At 33.2% G+C, this 13,161-nt stretch overlaps 1 protein-coding gene across 2 annotated transcripts in view; it reads right to left on the bottom strand.

Annotated features, from left to right (window-relative positions):
• LOC123677566 (protein abrupt) overlaps positions 1-4,320 on the bottom strand; it is a 48,156-nt gene extending 43,836 nt beyond the window's left edge. Inside the window, exon 1 of one of the 2 annotated variants that reach the window (XM_045614163.1) lies at positions 3,844-4,320. The gene's annotated coding sequence lies outside the window, so the exon portion shown is untranslated. Of the gene's footprint in view, positions 1-3,043; positions 3,337-3,843 lie in introns of those variants that run through there. The other variant, XM_045614164.1, reaches the window with a different exon arrangement.
• Positions 4,321-13,161: the final 8,841 nt, after the last annotated feature.

Here is a 13,161-nt window from a genome sequence, read left to right as displayed (position 1 = left end):
CTCGTTTGGAGGAAGTCAAAGTCTGAGAATCTTACGGATCCGTTCCTATTCTTAAATATTCTTATTCAATTACACAATATTAATTTTATTATGCAGAAATATTCCTTTCTAACCGAATACTTTTTTCACATGAAATATGTTCGTTTTATGTATTTAATTATTCTAGAGGTTCATTAATCCCTTTATCGTGTTCATATTTAATTACTAAGAATATTTGACTGTTGACGTGAAGAAACTCAATTAAGTCCAAAACTCATTTCGAAATCATACATAAAAACTAATTGTGGAGATACTCAACACGATATAAGGTATTGAAATATCAATATTCAAGAAAGTAGCATATTCAAAATAATTGGATAAAGCTCGGGATGAAGTTATAAACTGTACAGAATGATTAAAGTTATATTCAACATTTTCAAAGCTATGAACTGAGTATATAGTCCCTTTACCGCAATAGTGCAAAAACCATCACTACAAAACAAGTACAGAAAAAGGAATTAAATTAGTAAGAGGATAATGTATGAGAAGTAATCAAGCGATTTTTTGGATATTAACCTATGAATGTGAAGGTTCCACAATTCATGAATCACATCCTATTTGCTTTAATTGAAATGAGACCGAAAAATATAAATCTTGCATATAATGAGTCGATTTTTCGTTCGATTTCGAAAGTCCATTAATAAATCAATGCTGGGGAAATTTCACAAGATTGGAATTTTTTTCGAACACAACATACCACTTTTAATCAATTTCGACCACTTCAATCATTCAATAAAACTGACGACTATATTTATTATTTTCAATAGATATATTCCATTACCTTCCCATTAACTCTATCAACAACAAGCTGAAGCAAGTATGTAAATGCCATTACTAGATATCTGTGAAAACTACATACCTAATCATGACAAAACAACATTAATAAATAATTATCCGTAGTTAACCTAAACACCTTGATAGAAGAAGAGGAAGTATTATGTATCTATGTAATTTTCACTTCGATTGAACTTTTCAAATGTTCATTTGGAATTACATGTCACATATGATGAAATGAATAAAATATAACTATATTACCTAAGATTGAAACCATATATCTACATTTTAATTGAAATGAGTATCCATATTTCGCAATGGATATAGTGGAATTATACACGCTTTGGTTCATGTTACCTATAATAAAACATCTTTCGCAGAAAATATTAATTAATTGAATTTTTCATATCCAATGCTTAATTGAATGCCAATATTAAGGGAGATTAATCTATGCATGACTTCGAGCCAAAATACATTCAGGTTGGAGTTCATTAATTATTTGTTAACATTAGAAACTGCTATAGGAATGGCAAAGATCTATTAGAGATCTGTTGTTGGTTTTTTAATCTATATCTTTAAAATTACAATATTTGTTTTCTGATCATTGTTTGAATTCAGTAATTATACAAGCAACTCTTTTACATATATATTTTATATTTTAACACAGTCTAAAATAACCTCGAAAATAACTCAATAACAAACTCAGAAATCTTCTTTATTTTCAAGATGGAAAACCACGAAGAAAATATCCTTATCATTTGAAAAGAGGCATAGCATATTATTTTTCTGAAAATTCTAAATATTTTTAACCAAAATATAATTTTCCCCACAAACGACAAGTAGCTATGCCAATAAATTTTTTATACCTTCCACTATTTATGAAAATATTTGAAATACTAGAGCGAACATATCGAAACACTTTTTCGAAACATTTTTTAGCAAATCAATAAATTAATACTAGAGCGAAATTTTTCTTGAAATCATGCATAAATCGATTTAATTTAATATTGATATTTATCAGTATAGAACTATTATTGTATTCAAAATCAAAGCTGTGAAAATTTCATATTTTTAGTTTCATTCCTAATGTACCTAACTGCAGGAAGTTTCACTTGAGTTTGTAGAGACCTTGAAGGACCCTTTCTCGGACCCTTTCCTGATATTCTTCTAGAATGATCTATGCAAACTACCGAATGAAGTCATGATAATATAGTTCGGAAGCATCCGCTTCAAAATTCTTTATGAAAAGCTCTGGACAGATACTTAATTCAAATTCCGGATCATTCATTTACCCCAAGAAGGCTCAGAAATTTTCAGAAAAGTTTATGACCAATTGGTTTAATTAGAAATGAAAGAAGATATGAAAAAAAAATAGATTCACAATTAAAATTATTTAGACGGAAATATGGAAAGAATTTCTATTTATTTTACAATACCTATTTCTATTACTATTTCATGAAAAAAACTATTACCTATTTCCTCGATAATATCGATGAATTTCATAATTTTTGTGAATTGAGAGGTATCAGGAGAAAGTCCATTAAAATCATATTTAAATGAATTGTAGATTACCAAAACATTTCAATTATTAATTCTGCATATCAACAATTCACTTCCTACAACTCCGATAACATAACTATTACTATTCCTTTTTCAATTGAAATAGGTAAAGAAATATCTCAGTGAGCTGAAATTATCAACAATATTAAGGAGTCACATCTACGAAAAATTTTCGGAAAAAACGATGTTATTTTAACATGATTCGAATGTTACACTTCCTAAGATGTTTATCGATGTAGTGCAAAAACTACTAGACGAATTTCAATGAGCCTTATTGAAATGAAAAAAAAAACTTGTATCTGCATATTTTTCCTTGAATATTATATTTCCTAATGAACAATAGATAAATTGGTGCTTTTTTTTTAAAGTTCGCTAGATAATTATGTTGATTTGGTAAATTAAAAAAAAAATTATTCGCTTGTTTCATTTGAGGTGAACTAGTAAAATTCAATGACGGTGACTGTGATGAACCACTAACGAGGTTCCACAAAATTTGGTAATAATTTATTGCGGAATGTATAAATTTACAAATATAATATAAAGAACTAGGTAAACAATTTTTTTTATGGAATTAATGATTAATTTTCGTATCGGTAAACAGGTAAACAAATTATTTTGAGGAATTAATGATTAATTTTGTATCGGTATTAATTAATCATTACGTACGTACTTTTCGGTTCCGCACTTCCTACTTCCCCCGAACAACGTTATCAATCTAATCCCGAACCCCTAAACACAGAACACGTGATCACAATTTTCTCTGGACTGACGAATCGCGCGACTCGTTCGGTTTTCTCACAGTGGAAAACCAGGCGGATGTAATTTCCGATAAAGGAAGGTCTCGTTAAAAACCCGAGGCCGAGAAATGAATAAAATCAATAACGGCACTAAAAATTAGTTACTGGACAATGGCGCAATGGCAAAAAACCGGGATATGCGCAAAAATAGAAAAATTCGGTTAAAAACTACGTACGTTTATGTCGACTCCGCGCGCATGATGAGGAGCAAGTACGGACCAAGAGAGAAAAAAGTCCAATTCTGATTGGTTCCCAATAATTGCAAAATCAATACGCAATTTAATTGATCAAAACATTGAGGAATTAAGGCTCCCCCCACCACCGGCGCTGCCAGGACCTCCCCTCCAACGTAGGTAGCGCCACGAGGGTGGATGATTTGTATGGAAATCCGTATTTACCCCTATATTTCCCCCCCGCGCCCGAGTTGTCACTGCGAAAACAGAAACTATCCTCCTGAATAAACCCCTGATCGATACGGCAACAGTCACGGAATCATCCAAGAAATGACTACGAATCTATTTTCGTAACAGACAATTTTACCAGGAGTCTAAATAAATACGTATAAATAATCTAAGAAGCCGTGTCCAATTTAGATTGTAAAACTTGCGTCGCACGTGTATTTGATTATACTCTACTGCTCGAATAAAAATAAGAAAAACGCAGAGATACTCACCACAGACTCTGGACGTAATCCACAACTTGAATGATCACTGATGTTCCTAGTTCTCAATCACAGATAAGTTAAATGTCATCCGTAATCAAAGAAAAATATCACAAGTATATACGTAAAGATCGGCGGAGATTCTAAGCACTGTCACTTTCGACTATTACGTTTTTTTTTTTTTAGGAAACTGAATCACAAATTGCGTGTTTACGTACAGAGTCGACTGGACTGTACGCGTGCGGTTCCAATTATCCGAAACAATCGAATCTATGCGAGGTCCAAAACAACATATTCGGCGAGCGCTCTCTACTCTTTTCCTTCTCGAACGTGCAGAACGTACACACTTGCGCGCTGAGATACGACCTGCCTGTTTAACCGCCTACCACGATTTGAGCAGTGAGCAGTGTACTTGCTCTCGGTGGCACTTGGCCTGCCATGATGGTTGCTGCGGATCGTCGGAAAACCGGCCAACTGCACATTGCATTCTCTGTCGTTTTAGCACCCACACATTCGTCACTCTCGCTCTCGTTCTCGAGATGGCGGGTGTATTGGCGCCCTACGGGGGGTTTTTCCGATTCAGAGTGAGAGCGTCTCCGGGTGCCTAGGTGGAATTATCCTCCTCCGGTGCCTCGGAGCGTTCGCTGTTTGCCGTTCCGGAAAAATAACTTCATTATGAACGGCAGTTCAAATATTTGATTCGAGAGTATTGATTTGCGATCGGGGGGGGGCTGGCGCTTATTATTACGAGGGTCGAATGTACCGTTTTCGCGATTTTATGATGAAAAGAGGGAGGATTATAAGATGCGAAAATTAGGCTTTATTTTTAAGTTGGGGGGACATAAACGTGAAATAGATATTTGTGTATTGAGAAAAAAATCGTAAAAAAATTTTTTGACAACATTGTTTACTCATATCTATAATGTGAGAAAAAGAGGTTCGATAACGAAGTTTGAAAAATTATTTCGAGTATTAACTCGAAATAATTTTTTTTATTACCAATTCAATCGTTCTCATCTTATACTGGGTGTTCCTGAATTGGAGTTACGAAGGAAAATGAGAGTTTCCTTGGATAATTCATGGCATGAGCTCGCAAATGATTTGTTTTCGAGATACAGGGTGTTTCTTGTAGTAGGTACTACTTTTTTGTGATGCTTATCGAATCTTTATTAGTATTAATTTATTTATCACAGTTATCTTACTAGATTTTTATAATAAATTGGATTTTCCTGAGAATTACTATAGAGAGCGCTCTTTGAATTTTTTTCTCGAAATCGATTACAGATACGATAAAACTTCAACAAACCAAAAAGTGTAGCACGAGATATGGAAATGAGCTCTCTATACCTTCTCATAAGTTGACAGTTTGTGAAAATGACCCAGCATACATGGAAATACTAATGTACAATAAACTACCAGATGACCTGAAAAAATCAACATCAGAATATGCATACTTTCAAGAAAGCCGTGAAGTTATTACTTTTAAAAAAAGGATATTAAGGAATTTTCAGATGATGAATCTCTTTAAAATAATGGGGGAATGTTGTTGATTGTTGTTTATTTCGACTTATCCTATATTGTATTATACAAACGTTGGATTAATAAATTTATTTATTTATTTACCTGACAAGATAAAGATTTTAAATGAGTACAGATTCAAGGATTATCTTTTATAACTCATTATGTATTAAGATTGTGTTATATGTTTGTGTTAATTTCCTCTGGAAATAGCTTATTATTTTGTACTTCATTGTATATGACTTGTTCCATACATTCTTTGTAATGTCGAAGAGATCAATAAAGAATTTGAATTTGTAGTACTGAACCATAGTTTTTTTTATGCCAATTCGAGTTAAATATCTTGTGAAGGGAAGATGCTATGAGAGAAAAACACCTTCATCTCAAAAACGAAGCGTTTGCAGACTCATGTTATAGGACTTTATTCCTTCAAATGATGCGAGAAATCTGTCATTTTGTACCTCCAATGTAGGATATAGGCAATTCAAAACTGATGTCTTTACAAATAAACTGCAATTTGAATGAAACACAATAAATTGTACTACACAGCCCAGACAATTTTTCTATGCGAATTACTCAGTTCAGGTCTTTGATAAGTCAGTATTGGAATTTTGTGATGGGAATGATACAGAAAACCGAAAACAAGTGAATACCGATGACGAATTCAAAAATCACAGATGGCAAATAAGGGGCGATGCCGAGAAAGCGGATAGTATGCTAACATGGTGTTTTTCGAAATACAGGGTGTTAAAGTTTGAAAAAAAAACAGTTTTTTACTAGTAACTATAGTATAAATACATTCTTTATTTTAATTTTAGATAGTCTAGATAAAGTAATGTTTCAAATTTGGTATGTGTCTTCTGCCAAAAATATCTAGTGATGTAGATTTACATAGCGGTCCGATGATCCTTTTCGTATTGAAAAGCTACACCACTATCCTTTTTTCAGGAAACGTACTTACTTCTGAAATCAACAGAGTTAAAAAAGAAATGGTCGCTTGAATTTTGTTCCTAGAATGTACCGTTTTTGAGATAATCGAGTCCGAAGCAAATACTAACTCATTAACCAAAATCTACCAAAATTAAATTATCAAATCTTTCCATCAGTGATGAATGAATGTATGAGAATTGAAGTAGTTTTTTTGGGAGTCTTTCTCGAACCAAGATTTAAGTGCGCCCTCTCCTGGGCGTATAGTGTTTCGTCCCGAGATTGCTCGTGGACTCATCAGTTATGCCCGCCACTCACGAGGCGTTTGGAAGCAGGCGTCGAAGAGATTCCAGTCGAGCAGTCAAGTTCATTCTATGATTTACAGTCGTGCGGCCGTGTCCCGAGCTGACTGACTGTAAAATTACCCGAACGCTCGACTATGGGAGCCTCGTGAGTGGCCGCCTTTAGTCTATCCAGCGATCACTGCCTTCACTCACCCTTGGGTGAGAAGTGAATCGGTTGCCGTGCGTCGACCCCTTTTATACGCCGGGGCCGATGTTGTGTGGCGCATTACAACCATGGCGCCATCTCTGAGCGAACCGAGTCACTACAGTTTATTGTATGGCTTGAGATGGTATTTAATAGAACATTTCGGTAAGAACGTCCATCAAACACTCAAATATACAGGGTGGCCATTTGAAAACGAAACAGACGAGATTACAGACGAAATAAAGTTTTCCGATAGAAATGCTCGGACAGGTCGATTTCTGTCTCGAGGGGGACAACTTAAGATGTAGGTTACGGACGCATAGCGCTTCAACCCTTGCTGCTACAACCCCCACCCCCAATTTTTGAATAGGGAAGATGGGGTGAGTGATACCTCAATTTAAAGGTATTTTTATACTGAGTTCAGCACAGTAATTGTTTTTTCATTTTATGCATTAGTTCTAGATATATTCATGCGTTAGTTAGTTAGGAAGGAAGCCACAGTCATGGTTGTTTTGAAGCTCAAAATGTCGATTTTTCACAAAACACTACAAGTGCCATGAAAACACCACTTCATTTTCAAATACTTAGTTAAGAATATTTTGAGAACTAATGCATAAAATGAAAAAACAATTACTGTGCTGAAATCAGTATAAAAATACCTTTCAAATGAGGTATCACTCACCCCATCTTCCCTATTCAAAATTTGGGGGTGAGGGTTGTAGTAGCAAAGGTTGAAGCGCTATGCGTCCGTAACCTACATCTTAAGTTGTCCCCCTCGAAACAGAAATCGACCTGTCCGAGCATTTCTATCGAAAAACTTTATTTCGTCTGTAATCTCGTCTGTTTCGTTTTCAAATGGCCATCCTGTATAATAATCACAAAATTTCTTATTGTTATTGTCTGATAAATATTCTTACTCAAATGTTCGATTACATGTCATGTTAGAGCAACGCTAATTTTTGTGCTTTCATTTATCACTAGGGAGAAAATCTGAAAAATGAATTTTTATGGATAGAGTTTGCCTTGTACTCGATTATCTGGAAAACGGTTCATTCTATGAAAGAATTCAGGAGATCATTTTATAGGGGAACTCTGTTGATTTCAGAAATGGAACAATTTTTTCGAAAAAAAGATTCAGTAAGAAAAGGTTCATCGGACCCTTTTATCTACGCCACTGGATAATTTTGGCAGGAGACACTTACCTAATTAATATATATTTATGAATATAATAATTATACAATACACTTACCTAATTCGGAACATTACATTATCAAGACTTCAATGCCTAATAATTGAAACAAAATAAATAAATAAAAACTGATTTATTTTTCGAAACACACTGTATCTCGAAAGCAAAACCAATATATGTTTATATAAACTTTTTTCATGAAAAAAATCCGAGTCCACAGTTATTGAACTAAAATCTGTACCACCCTGTATTGTCGATTGAAGGAGACTCGATCGACAATGAAATTGCACAAGATTTTTTCTACAATCAATTTGATAAACTAAAATTAAAAGTTCGGTTTTTACAATTTTTTATGACAATTCAAGACGCTGAAGAAAGTCTGGATGAGTTTGAAACTGTTTTTTTCGCCATTGCTACTGATGCAACAATTCGCGCTTTAGATGATTCACCGACCGAAATAGTATATTCTAAAACAAGTTGCAGAATGGGCTCCTATTCCAAGACGAATGCGAAATTCGAAAACGAGCGACGAAGGAGCGAGTTTTGGAACGCATGAGTGTTGGAATTGCCTTCTGCAACGAGTATTAGACGTTATTTTCTCTATTTCAGTCAAGTTTTGCGAAATATTGTCGAAATTCAATGAAAAATTCAGATTATATATCCTAGTGACTTTTGTATTGTATCTTGGCAGTTGGTGTGACTGTTACGAAAATTGACAGATTACGGAATTTAAATATGAATCGTATGTTTCGAATTTAGACATAATTTACAATTACACATTAAATTCGTGAATTATGTCTGACGAAATCGATTGAACACTACCAGAATTATGAGAATTTGCGAATATGTAGCGAATCATTTCTCTATATCCCCAAATTATATTATATTGACAATTATTGACGTTTGTTGAAATTTGATAGGATTGGAAGTCAGCATAGACAACCACAAAACGAAAAATATATCTGAAAACGATGCTGTAATGAGTTCATTACAGCACTGTTTTTTAGAACTGTAATGAACTCATTACGATACAGAAATAGAGAAAGTCATTTTTAAATTTTTCCTTGAAAACCAAAAAACCCACAAAAATAAAATTAAGGTGACATTTTATACGGGCGAGAAGACATTCAAAAAAATTTTTGTGGTATTTCTCTATGATTGCAAGGAATAGAAAAAGCCAACCTTCAGACTTGTTTCGCAATAACTTTTTCTATATATTCATAGTTAACAATAAATTCTGGATTGACTGATCAATTCTTAACGAATGCGGTCTCCTGTAATTTTTTGCTAAAATCAACGGATTCCGAGAAAAAAAATTATCAACAGATAGTACACCTGAGTTGTGGATAGTGGAATTATTTTGGACCTTAAATTTATCCAATAGGCGGATGTCAAAACGATATGAATATAAAATAAATGTAACAATAAAAACAATTGTAAACTTTTCACAAATTAAAAATTGTTTTCTAGAGCCATCTTTAGGGAGCTGAAACAAGCAGAGGGAGGCTCGAAAACGAAAATTTAAAACTATTCATATACACTCTGTATAAAAAAAATGGAAGTATATGAGGAATCATTTGAACATTTCAACTCTGTTATTGCTGAGTTTTCTTTGGTTGCTTTGTGATCTGGATCTTATGGCCATTCTACAAAATATTCTTATAGCTATAAAACAGTTTCATATTATTTATATTCAAATTTGAAAATGAGAGATTTGAGAAAGGTTGAAAGTTGTGGATATAAAATATTAAAATGCAAATTGACGCATGCACGAAACAGTTCTTCGCATTTTTTTAAGACTCTTCTGATAATCTATTGGGCAATCGTTTATTTATTGAACCCTTGGAGACCACAGAACAGTAGGTCCATATGAGGTGCAATATGAATATACAGGGTGTAAAGAAGAGTGGGGTTACTTAAGCAAACCCTATACCTAAAATGAATACTTTAAGAGTTATCGAGGAAGAACCTCAAATGAGGAAAAATTCTTCACTGTGTGGAGTAGTCTGTGATTTCCGGAAAACGCAGAAAGAAACTAAAATTCGATATTTGGATAACTAAATTTTACATTTCACGAATTATAATTAATTTTCCGTTTGTTGAGAAATCCATAAACCAATACAATCTTCAATTACGAATAATTCGTTACAATTCTTGAAATATCAAATTTATATATGGAAACATCGAATTTCGAAAATCTTGAGTTTTGATGAATTTGAGTGGTGCAAGTTCATGATTCTCTTATGAACACCCGGTATATTTTTGGTCCAAACCGCAAACAGTGTTATAATACTACAGACTATTGGTTGAGAAATATATTTGATTTGATTTGATTTGCCGAATCGAAAAATAAAACATTTTTTCGAAAGAAGTTTTTTCTGCCGAAAAATTCAAAAAAATGTGAGTCCTCATTGCCATCATTTTTTTCATAAGAATCTCATTAACTCATGAACCGTTGAGTTCTTACCCAAGGTATTGCATATTGCAGAAATTTTCGTCAAAAAAGCTATCTAATGATGCAATAATATATTGGATGTGCCATTTGAAATAACAAAGTAGGTACCTTATACTTTTTGACATAAGCGGCAACACTGTATTTTGATTTTTGAAATTTTTAAAATTTTCGTTCATACCATGGTCAGAATTCAGTAAGTGCACTTTAGATCTTACCCTTCGCAGGTACATTTCAGCCAATTGTATTCCGGTGGTTTTCTTCATAGTTATTTATTTTTTGTTCACTTAAATGAGGGCTTTCTTGACCATAGGGTTTTAGCCGACCATTGAACTCAAAATCGGGACCGTAATCAGCGCTGTCAATGATGTCACTGTAACGGGGTCCCTTGACATGTAGGTATCACCTTTCACAAAATAATTTCATTTATGCTCCCCTTGAAATGACTAGCTTTCAACTCCGCTGTGAATAGTTCATAAATTTTGGATTTCGGTGCTTGTCAGGTACAGTACCTAGAAATGCCATGAAATTCCATGAAATTCCATGAGCTCATAGATCTGAAATTTCTAGCAAAAGTCAAAACGAAACGAGGAACGAAAACCCAAAATAATATAATAACTCTAACGTGCAGGGTTTGAGCAATTCATTCCGAAATGCTAGTTCCAAAAAAAAATTTTTTCTGAATTTTTAAGGCAAGTTTCTTGCAATGAAGAAGGTGAAGAATATTGAGGTAACTTATAAAAAGCCAATTATAAAGAGGAACTTATAAATAGGCACTAGGAGAAAAAAAAAAGAAGTCTGCCACGCGGTAATATCTAAGCTCTTAAAATATCAATCAACCGCAAAAAGTCTAAAATATTTCTAAAGGTATTAAAATCTCAGAGAACGAAAATAACCTTTTCATTAATTTTTGGATGCTTACAAGTTATATTTTTTTTCAAATTAACGTGTCTCAGCAACTAGGCATTTGACACATGGTACAATCTACTTATCCTCTAGGCATTAAAGGTAATAATGTTTATAAAATATATACAAGTATTTACAGAAAAGAAAACGTTGTACTAAAATAACATCAATCAAATATAAATGTAAAATTGTCATTTTTTGTTTCAATTTGAGTTGGTGAGCTGAGATTGTCCTTGAGATTTAAAAAATAAAATGAGAAATTAAGTTTCAAATTTAAGAAATCATAGTGAACTTATTAAAGACATTTTGAGACTATTGTATTATTTTTACATGTGTTACCTTAATAAACCGCTTGCATTATTTTTTCAATAAAGCTACCTAATAATATACTTCTCAGAAATTTTGGAACACTTTGTACATATGGTATCAAGTACAGTATTGATACTATTCTTTACCATTGTATGGAGATAATCTATGCAATGACTTTACACACTGGCATAATTAGGGGTAAGGACAAAATCTCAACGATGTTTGCAATTCATTTTCTCTTGAACTCTCTGGACGATATTAGTAATTATTTTTTTGAATTGTGGATTGATCCCTTGGGAACATAACTGTTCGAATGCCGTCCTCAGTTACTTTGTTTCTTTTTATAAACAGGAGTAAACAAAAAAGATGAAAAGTCACCCTGTGGAGTGAATCTTTGACAGAGGAGACCCTTTACGAACACATAGTTGTTGTTGCATCTTTTCAGTATTATTTCTTTTTTTAGGAATTATGAAAACTCAATTTTGATAAAAGTTAGAGCACGTTGAATGGTTTCAGTACACTGAAAAAAATGTGTTTATTGTATTAAAGAATGACAATCATCAATTTGATTTCGTCAATTCAATTCACTTTTTCATGAATATAATGATATTTCATTCTTTAAGGTATTCTTCTATTCATTGGTATTATGAATCAAGTACAACTCATCGAATTATCCATCGAACATTGTATTTATGAGCATTTCATTGATATAATAATATATAATAATAAAGGCTTTTATTCTGCAAACAAAATACATATTCTCTCGCAGAATGGGCAAAATCCAGTGATCTACACATGAACAACTTTCAATTGTGTTGATGTGTTTGTACATCGGTTGAAAAATGGTTATTTTTTTTTCATAAAATTTATGTACACTTTTGGTTTTGTGTATGAATTGATATGAACATTGAGAGTTTTGCGATTCAAAACATTAATTTCTCGTCCAACGACGGTACCTACCATATGAAGTGCTATAATATCACCCACATTCAAGATGCTGCAATAAATAAGAAAAAACTGTCCAAAAAATATGAGGCAACATAAAAGTGTTATCAATCAAACATTCGCGTCTGTTTTTTTTTCACCCCTGTATATAACAAAAAAGGGAGTAAATGAGGACGGGATCTCATCATATGTCTCCGAGGAATCAAGCTACAATTCAAAAAGTTATTGCTAAAATTGGCTAAGGGGTTTAAGAGAAAATATACTACAAACTTCGTTGGGATTTTGTCCGTACTATAATGTTGCCTTTTTTTTCATTTATGAGTTGGTTTGAATTGAATTCTTACGAGAAATGAGAGGAATAAAAAAAACATGTGGACTTATCCACACGCTAGGCTGTAAAATGTGTTGACTCTCTCGTCCTTTTGTCATGCCGTCCTGTAATTTCATCCTCAAATTCGAAGATACATCGAAACTTGAGATTTTCTGCGTGTGTTCAGATCTCGAATGCCGCAGTTGAGCTCGTTAATGCGTATAATCCGATTAGGGGTTCCGTTGATTGCGTCATAACAACCAGAGAAAATTCGAGAAAAAATAT

This window comes from Harmonia axyridis, chromosome 4 (assembly GCF_914767665.1).
Source record: "Harmonia axyridis chromosome 4, icHarAxyr1.1, whole genome shotgun sequence".
NCBI classification, from domain to species: domain Eukaryota; kingdom Metazoa; phylum Arthropoda; class Insecta; order Coleoptera; family Coccinellidae; genus Harmonia; species Harmonia axyridis.
Note: the sequence above shows the minus strand (reverse complement) of the source record. Positions and strands in the feature narration are given on the sequence as shown.